The sequence below is a fragment of the Hydra vulgaris genome, chromosome 03, assembly GCF_038396675.1.
Source record: "Hydra vulgaris chromosome 03, alternate assembly HydraT2T_AEP".
Classification (NCBI taxonomy): Eukaryota; Metazoa; Cnidaria; class Hydrozoa; order Anthoathecata; family Hydridae; genus Hydra; species Hydra vulgaris.
The window spans coordinates 32,061,034-32,069,736 of record NC_088922.1 but is presented as its reverse complement, the minus strand read 5'-3'; the positions used below and the strand labels follow the sequence as shown (position 1 = coordinate 32,069,736).

At 26.9% G+C, this 8,703-nt stretch overlaps 1 long non-coding RNA gene across 1 annotated transcript; it reads left to right on the top strand.

The window, feature by feature from the left end:
- The first annotated feature begins 397 nt into the window (after positions 1 to 397).
- LOC136078094 (uncharacterized) lies at positions 398 to 2,551 on the top strand. Its single transcript, XR_010637509.1, has 3 exons — positions 398 to 1,373; positions 2,028 to 2,186; positions 2,485 to 2,551. It is a non-coding gene; the product is annotated as an uncharacterized LOC136078094 (long non-coding RNA).
- The last annotated feature ends 6,152 nt before the right edge of the window (positions 2,552 to 8,703 follow it).

Here is an 8,703-nt window from a genome sequence, read left to right as displayed (position 1 = left end):
ATAATACATTTATATCTACAAATGTCCATCTATAAGGATTCTGGTATTTCACAGAGCATTGACCCAATTTCAATAAAACTGGTTCCGTTCTCCCAGAAATCTCAAATAAAAGATTTTTCCCTCGTAATTCAACTATTAACAATCAAAATGCATGGCAGAAAAGGTTTTTAGCCAAATATGGGAATGAACTTGTGTTGTTTAGTTGCATATATATATATATATATGAACATATATACATATATACATATATATATACATATATATATATATATATATAATATATATATACATATATATTATATATATATATATATATTTTATATATATATATATATATATATATATATATATATATATATATATATATATATATATATATATATATATATATATATATATGAACATATGTAATATACCAGTATTTCCGAAGCCTTTGGCAGAGAAAGATGTACTAAACCGAACTGTATACTCAAGTTCATGGTCTTTAATAAAACTGTGTGCTTCTTCTAAACTTAATACAGTTTTAAAAAGCAGCATAATCAAAAAATGCGAATTACTAAAGATAATATACAATAAATAATACAATTACACTTTTCTTATACTATAATTACAATATTAAAATAGTTACAATATTGCTGTAATATTTATGTTATTATCGTACCATCATTATTTGAATTGTAGAATTTTGTTTCATAAGCTGTGTTATTATCTATTTATACTTGTATATATTATAAATTACAGTGTGACTATTAATATGGGGAACTATGGAACCAATTTAACATCCACTTTATAAGTTTATAAACAGAGTTATAAAAGAAATTTATAAACTCCTATAAGTTATAGGAGTTTATAAACTTCTTTTACATACACCTTAAAGTATATATTATTCCTCTATTTGTTTTTATGTTGTTTTAGTCATCATTCATACAAAAATTAAGAAAAGTTTTTAAAAAATTGAGAAACAACTTGGCTGAGTGCAAAATTAAGGGGAAAAGTATTCTGAATTTTTTCAGGACATTTTCCCGAAACAATTTTCCGGATTTTTTAAATATAATGATTATATGAAATATATAGTTTATATATTTATTATTGTAATTACTTTTTATTTTACTTTTATAATAATTTAATTATTTTGCATTGTAGTTTTATAATAATTAATAAAAAAAGTATCAGGGCGTAAGATATCTCATAACGTCGCAATGCATTTTTGACAAAAATAAAATAGTTTATCTAAACATATTATATTATCTTATATCTAAGTTTTATCAGTTTAGGTTTAATAAATATATTACAAAGCTTAGTTCAAATTTGTGTAACGTTATGGCAGATAATTCTCATATTGCAACACGCAAAAGATCAAACCCTTCTACAAGGTATACTTTTTTTTCTACCCTATCGTATATTATTTTAGACTGTCAAAATTGTCGATGTAATTAATTTTATAATAAATAAGTTATTATAACTTATTTAATATCAAATTTATTAAGCTACATGACAAATGATAAGTTCTGCATAAAATATTATTGACTAAAAAGACCCAATGGTATTGTTATGTTATTGGTTAGTAATATCATTCTGTAGTAAGACCCAATAATCTTTTAACTTTTAAAGTTTGAGAAATTTCACTTTTCCCTCTCTTCGTCTTCTTTTGTGATTGCACCCTGTAGCAAGAATTTAATTTAGTTCATATCTTGTTGGAGAGTGCAACTTGATTCTAAGTTGAATTTTCAGCACTCTGTATTTATTGGTGACCTAATTTGACAATACTTTATTATACATATTTTTAGTTTTATACTTAATATATTATATATAATTAGGGGTAGATGGAGCTCCTTAGCCGTGGTGAGTGTTTCCACAGCAAAAGGAGCCTCAAGGTGAAAATCTTACCATGGGTAAGGAAAATCATGATATAAAATCCCCACTATAATGTTGTGTGGTTATGTGGTAACTATTACATTTTTATAAATTGTTTTAATTTTTTTGTGTGCATTCTAAAATGACATTTAATGCTGTTCAAAACTTTGTAGATTACTCATTTAAAGCAACTTTGTGGGCTGTCACCTTTGCATCTAGTGAGTTAATGTATGAACAAGTTAATGCAGAAACAGATGCAAATATAAGAAGATGGAAAACAAAGAAAACAAATTATCACGTTATCACATAATACACAGATGTTATCACATAAGGTGAGAACAGGTCTTTTTCTAATCATGCCCATCAGTTATTACCATTATATATAGATATAGATATATTTATAGATAGATATTAGATATAGATATATATAGATAAATAATATTTTTATAAACTTGTATTTTTTATTTTGTAATTCTATTTTTTTAATCATCTGTCTTCTTTTTTGTTTATCTTTTTTTATTAAATTCTCATTTTTTAGCAATCAGAGTATAAAATTAGAAGGCAAATGACTTTTTTTATTTTTTTACACTGTACGTAGTAATGTTTTCTTAAAATTATTTAATGATTTAGATAAAAGAAAACAAATAACAACACTAGAAAGTCTTGTTGCCAAAAAAGTTGGCAACTCAACAAGTAAGATTTGTTTTAAAAGTTTTTGATTTAAGATAATTATTAAATAATCATATTATTATTTAAGATTTTATTCGTTTCTTTTCAGCTAAATCTGATTCATTAGATAAAGTTTGATGCGTGCTCTTATAGGAGAAAATATCGACTGATTCGTTAGATTATGTTTAAAGCGTGCTTTTTTTGGGAGAATATATCGATTGATTCGTTAGACTAAGTTTGAAGTGTGCTCTTTGTGGATTGAAGCGTGCTCTTCGTAAGTTGCAGATCTTCGACTTTGTACTTATTACTTATTGGATATAAGGAGGATATTTTAACAAAAGTGCAGCTTTTATTACAAATTAAAAATGTTTATGTCAAGATCTAATATACTGACTAATAAAACCATGTAATTTAATACGTATTAAATATTTCCTCGACGATGAGTTTTTTTTCTTTACACGAATCCAAACACTTCGTTTTTATAAAGCATAATTATTACTTAAATATTACGTGCCAAAATTAACGTAAAAAGCACGTCTTTTGGACAGTTCATGGGGACCAAAAAGTCACCTAAATATCACGTGCCAAAAGTAACGTGAAAAACACGTCCATAAATCACGTGAATTGGTCATTTCATGGGGACCAAAAAGTCACCTGATTGTCACGTGCCAAAATAACGTGAAATTCACGTTTTTGTCACGTCGCTGTGCCTACTGGGCATGTTCTTTTGGTATATTCATTTGTTTTTTGAAGTAATTTAGAATAATAAAATTTTTTAGAATGTTTTCTGATTTTTTCGAAAAGATTTTTATATTGTTTATAGGTTATCTTCATTTTTGTTTTTCGAATATTTAACATATAGTTTTTGTTTTGTTTTTGAAGATTTTTTGATTCCGCTGGTGATCCGTGGACAGCTCAAATATTTCACTTTTATTTCTTTTTCTTTGATTGGAAAATGATTATTATAGTGTTTTAGAAAAATATCTGTGAAAGTATTATATGTAATGTATTGTAAGTATTATAAAAAAAGTAAATATGTAATTATATGGGTTTATTAGTAATTGGTAAAATACAATGTTGAAACACGTTATCAAAAAATAATTTAGTAATCGGATACTCTTTGTATTTTAAACAATGTTTAAGTACCCGATACAGAACAATTTTTTTTGCTCTTTATTGATTTTGAGAAAAATTTCTTCTAGATAATTAGAACGTTTTTTAATATCACCTTCAGGTGGTCTATAACAGGTAGAGACTAAAATATCTTTAAACTTGGAGTTGATGATCTCTATTGTAAAGACCTCACTATCGGAATTAGAACTGGAATGATCTTTTATTACTTGATCATTCCAAACATAAGTTGCGATTCCTCCTCGTTTTTTGTATGCTTTCCTTTCAGAAGATAATGATTCATAATTGGGAATTTGAAAGTTGGAGTTATTTTGGATTGATTCATCAGAATACCAAGTTTCTGTTAGGCAAATCATACTGAATAATTGCAATCAATTAGGAAATGTTTAAGTTTGTCAAAACTTTTATTTATGCTTCTTATATTTATGTGAATTACCGTAAAATTTTTATATGCTTCAAGTTCAATTTTAAAAGTTTCTGTTTAAAAATATCGAGAATTAAAATTATTCGTTTGAAAAATTTGCGCATCAGCGTCGTTGTGTATATTATTCGCAGTTTCAAAGACATTAAAGCGCATCATTTCAAGATCTATTGTTTTATTTTTTATTGCCTTTAGTTTAGAATTTAGAACGCGTTTACTAAGTAAAACAAAAAGATGTAGCGCTATTTTTTAATAATATTTTTAATTATTTTATCGTATTTTAAAATGGCATTCTTCCTTCGCTTTTTAGTTTTTTAACTTCTTCCCATAGCATTCTTCGATGATATATTGTTTCTTGAGCGAAGTCTTCATTTATGTATAGGCCAGTTCCTTTAAGATACTTTACAGCATTGAGAATTTTGTTTTTGACTTGGAAGTTTAAAAGTTTTAAGACTAATGTTCTTGGTTTGTTGTCTTTGAATTGTCCAATACCATGAGCTCGTTCAACTACCACTTCGCTTTGTATTTTCAGTTTTGTTTTTGAAAATTTTTTTAACAGCTTTTTCGCAGTCTTCCCAACTTTCGCCTGGTGTTTCTTGTAGTCCATCTATTCTTAAGTTGTTTCTTCTCGATCGATTTTCTATATCTATGGATTTTTTTATAATGAATTGATTTCTGTCATAGTATTTCTTTATTTGTGATATTTTTTCCGAGATGTTATTTTCTTGAAAATTTATAGAAAAATATAGAAAAAGATTTAGGTGACATTAATGTCACCTAAATCTTTTTCTATATTTGATATTTTACATTTGTTGTTATTAATGTTTCTCTAGCTATTTTACATTTGTTGTTATTAATGTTTCTCTAGCATGTCTAATCTATCTGTAATAATTTTAAGATTTGCACTGATTATTGAGGTAAATGATTTTTCCTGGTCTTTTAACAAACGTTCCGTTTCTTTGAGAAGACTTTTTTAAGTTCCTCAAGCTTACTTGAAATAATTTTTTCGATGTTTTTCATCGTAATATCCATTTTTTTTTGTAAAAATTTCTCGATATTAAATAACACGTCTTTCTTCCGCAAGAGCGCAAAAAAATATTTATCTACCATCGTCACAATTAATTATTTAAAATATCAAATCTTATAATTTTTCAAAGTTTTTTTAGTAATTTTAAAATTAAAATATAATTTGTGCAATGGGCGATAACTTGTAAAAAACTTATTTCAACAGCAATTTAAGATTGCTGATATTGCTAAATGTGCTAAAACTTCCATAAATTGTGTATAATATTTTGCTTATAAAATTAATTTTATTTTACCATTGAAAAATCGACCAGGTCAAAAACGTCATAAATGCACTAATTCTACAGAAGACCGCTATATAGTGACACTTGCTAAAAAAATCGTAAACGATCCAATATTTCTCTATATTAAATCAAATTCTAATGTTTTTTATCTAAAATTAGTATTATGTGATATGATTTTGACCATCTTATTTTTCTGTATTATTCCTAAATGAACTTTAAAACATTAGAGGTGTCACTCTAATGACTAATTTTTAACTATGCGAGTGACACCAAACCTAATTTTGTAAAATTATATATGTATATATATATATATATATATATATATATATATATATATATATATATATATATATATATATATATATATGTATATATATATATATATATATATATATATATATATATATATATATATATATGTATATATATATATATATATATATATATATATATATATATATATATATATATATATATATATATATATATATATATATATATATATTACGTCCGCGTTATGCTATTACGTCCGCGTTATGAAAAGTTTTTGAACGCATTGTCACCAAATTCATCGTTACTCAAACTAAGCACATCTGGGTCTCAAACAAACGGTTTGGTTTCCTTTCCGTAGTACAATGGACGCTATTATTCAAGTTATAGAGGATTGGAGTCATGCTGAAGATAATATTAAATCAATTTTTTGCAATATTCTTTGATTTTGCAAAAGTATTTGATCTTGTCGATCATGACAAGTTGCTACTAAAGTTGGTGAATATTCTACCTAACTGGCTCACATCTTGGATCGCAGTTTACTTATCTAATCGTTGCCAAAGAGTAAAAACAAGTAATCTCACCACTGACTGGAAATATATACAAGTACTTCAGGGTAGTGTTCTCGGGCATATCTTGGTCATCCTATTTATTTCCGATATAAATACCTACTTCCCATCTGAAACCATTCTCGAAAAGTATGCTGACGACATCCTGACCAACATTATCTATGATAAAGTTCCTGCCAATTTACCTCAATCCATTGCTGGTGTCGCACATTGGTCTGTCCCAGTGAAAAAGCGCACATGGGATACGCGTGGATTTTTTCCATATGTAACCCATGTGGGGATTATTATTTTGTCCCATGTGGGTTTCATATGGTAAATCCCACATGGATTCTATATGGTAAATCCCATATGGGATACGCGTGGGTTTTTACCATATGTAACCCATATGGGGATTATTATTTTGTCCCATGTGGGTTTCATATGGTAAATCCCACATGGGTTTTATGTGGTAAATCCTACATGGGATATAGGTGGAAAATACTACATGTTATAGATCTTAAATGCCACATATTTTAATCCAAATCGTATAAAAGTAGTCAATACTAGACAAATGAAAGTCCGAATGCTTCTATGATTTTTAAAAATCTTTTAATTTAAAAATAACTTAAATAGTAATTTAAAATTAATCATCGAAGCTTTCAGAGAGGCTTAACTTAATCTGGTATTTGCTACTTTATCCCATTTGGTATTCAAAATGTGCAGCATTTTTGATCTTTTACATGTGATGTTTTCCACCTATAACCTATGTGGGATTTACCTTAAACTATTATGACGAAATTTTATAAAATTAAAAAACGTGTTGCAAAATGAATTTATTTTAAAATAAATGCTATTAATCAATACATCCAAAATGAATATTAAAAATATTTTTTCTTTTGCGATTTACACGCCGTTTTTTGTCGATTGAATTAATTAAATCGCTTCGGCTTGCATAATACCAAGGTTTTTAGTATCTTCTAACTTTCTTCAAACATTTTCTAAAAAAAAAAATACAAATACAAATATATATAAATATATATATATATATATTTATATACATAGAGAGAGAGAGAGAGAGAGAGAGAGAGAGAGAGAGAGAGAGAGAGAGAGAGAGAGAGAGAGAGAGAGAGAGACAGAGAGAGAGAGAGAGAAAGAGTAATTATGTAATATTAAATAGTATTGATACTATTTAATATTACATAAATATTCAAATTTCATTAAGAATATTTATGTAATATTAAATAGTATCAATAACAAGCAGAACCATAACAAAGTATATATATATATTAGAAAGATAACTGTATCTTTAATTTTTTTTTCTAAAAATGGTAACAATAAAAATCACCAACATGCGCTATTGCATTGCTAGTATCTAGCGTAAGCTGTTTTTCACGCTTACCTGTAGGTTTCATAAAATTTGACAGTTCAACAATATCTCGTAGCAGTTGTAACTGTTGATCACCAACTGAGTGGATTTCTCCGCATAATTCATTTCTAAACCGAATGCCAGCACCAGGTGCTTTGACATTAACAACATTTGAAAAAAAATTATTTTTTCAATAAATACAGCAGTACCTTCAATTGCTATATTTTCAATCTCTGGATGCGTTCTTAATGCAGCTACTGTTTCTTCACAAAAAACAGACAAACAAAACTTTACAGATTTTCTCTCTATTGGTTTTGGATAAACTGATTTAGCTGTAAGTTTAGAGAGTTTAAAAAGACTATTATACTCAGTTTTATATAAAGTTTCTAAATCACTCCACTTAGCCAAAGCCAGTTCTTTATTGTTCAAAAATTGAAGTTCTTTTTTGTCAACCAATTGTTTTGTATAGATTTTAAGAGATGCACATAATCATACAATAAATATATACCTGATGTTGTTAACCATGGTTTACTATCAACTGTTTTAAACATTCCAAAAAATCTTTGATTTACACGGTTACCATCAATAATTATTACCAGTGTCTTACTATTTTCAATATTATTTATCATATTAACAATTTGTTGACATTGAGCAAACTGAAATTCAGAGGAAAGATTTGCAACAGGTTGAGCTCTACATATAAATTCTGGACCTCCAAAAAGACATTTAATCATAAATGGTAAAATTGTTTTAGCTAACTTTTCAGGGTAGTTTACTGCTTGACCAAACAAAGCACCTCTTTGGTAAAGTAATGAAGCTTTGACATAGACCTTATCAATTAGTAGTATGAAAGTTATTTTCAATGGATTTAAATTCATAAAAATACTATTTATGAAACTTAGGTCCTCCATTGAGCTTATTTTTGAAGTCAATCGTGTTAAAGTCCTTATACAAACAATCATCTAAACTTCGTCGCATAGCAAAATACTCATATGCTCTACATATAATATCTGAAGTATATAAAACTTCACCAACACTAACTTTTCTCATAGCATTAAGGTGTTCGAATAGAATATTTGACTAAAGCAAACTTTCTTTATTTTTTAAAAATCTAACTGCTTCAAATAAAGCTGATTT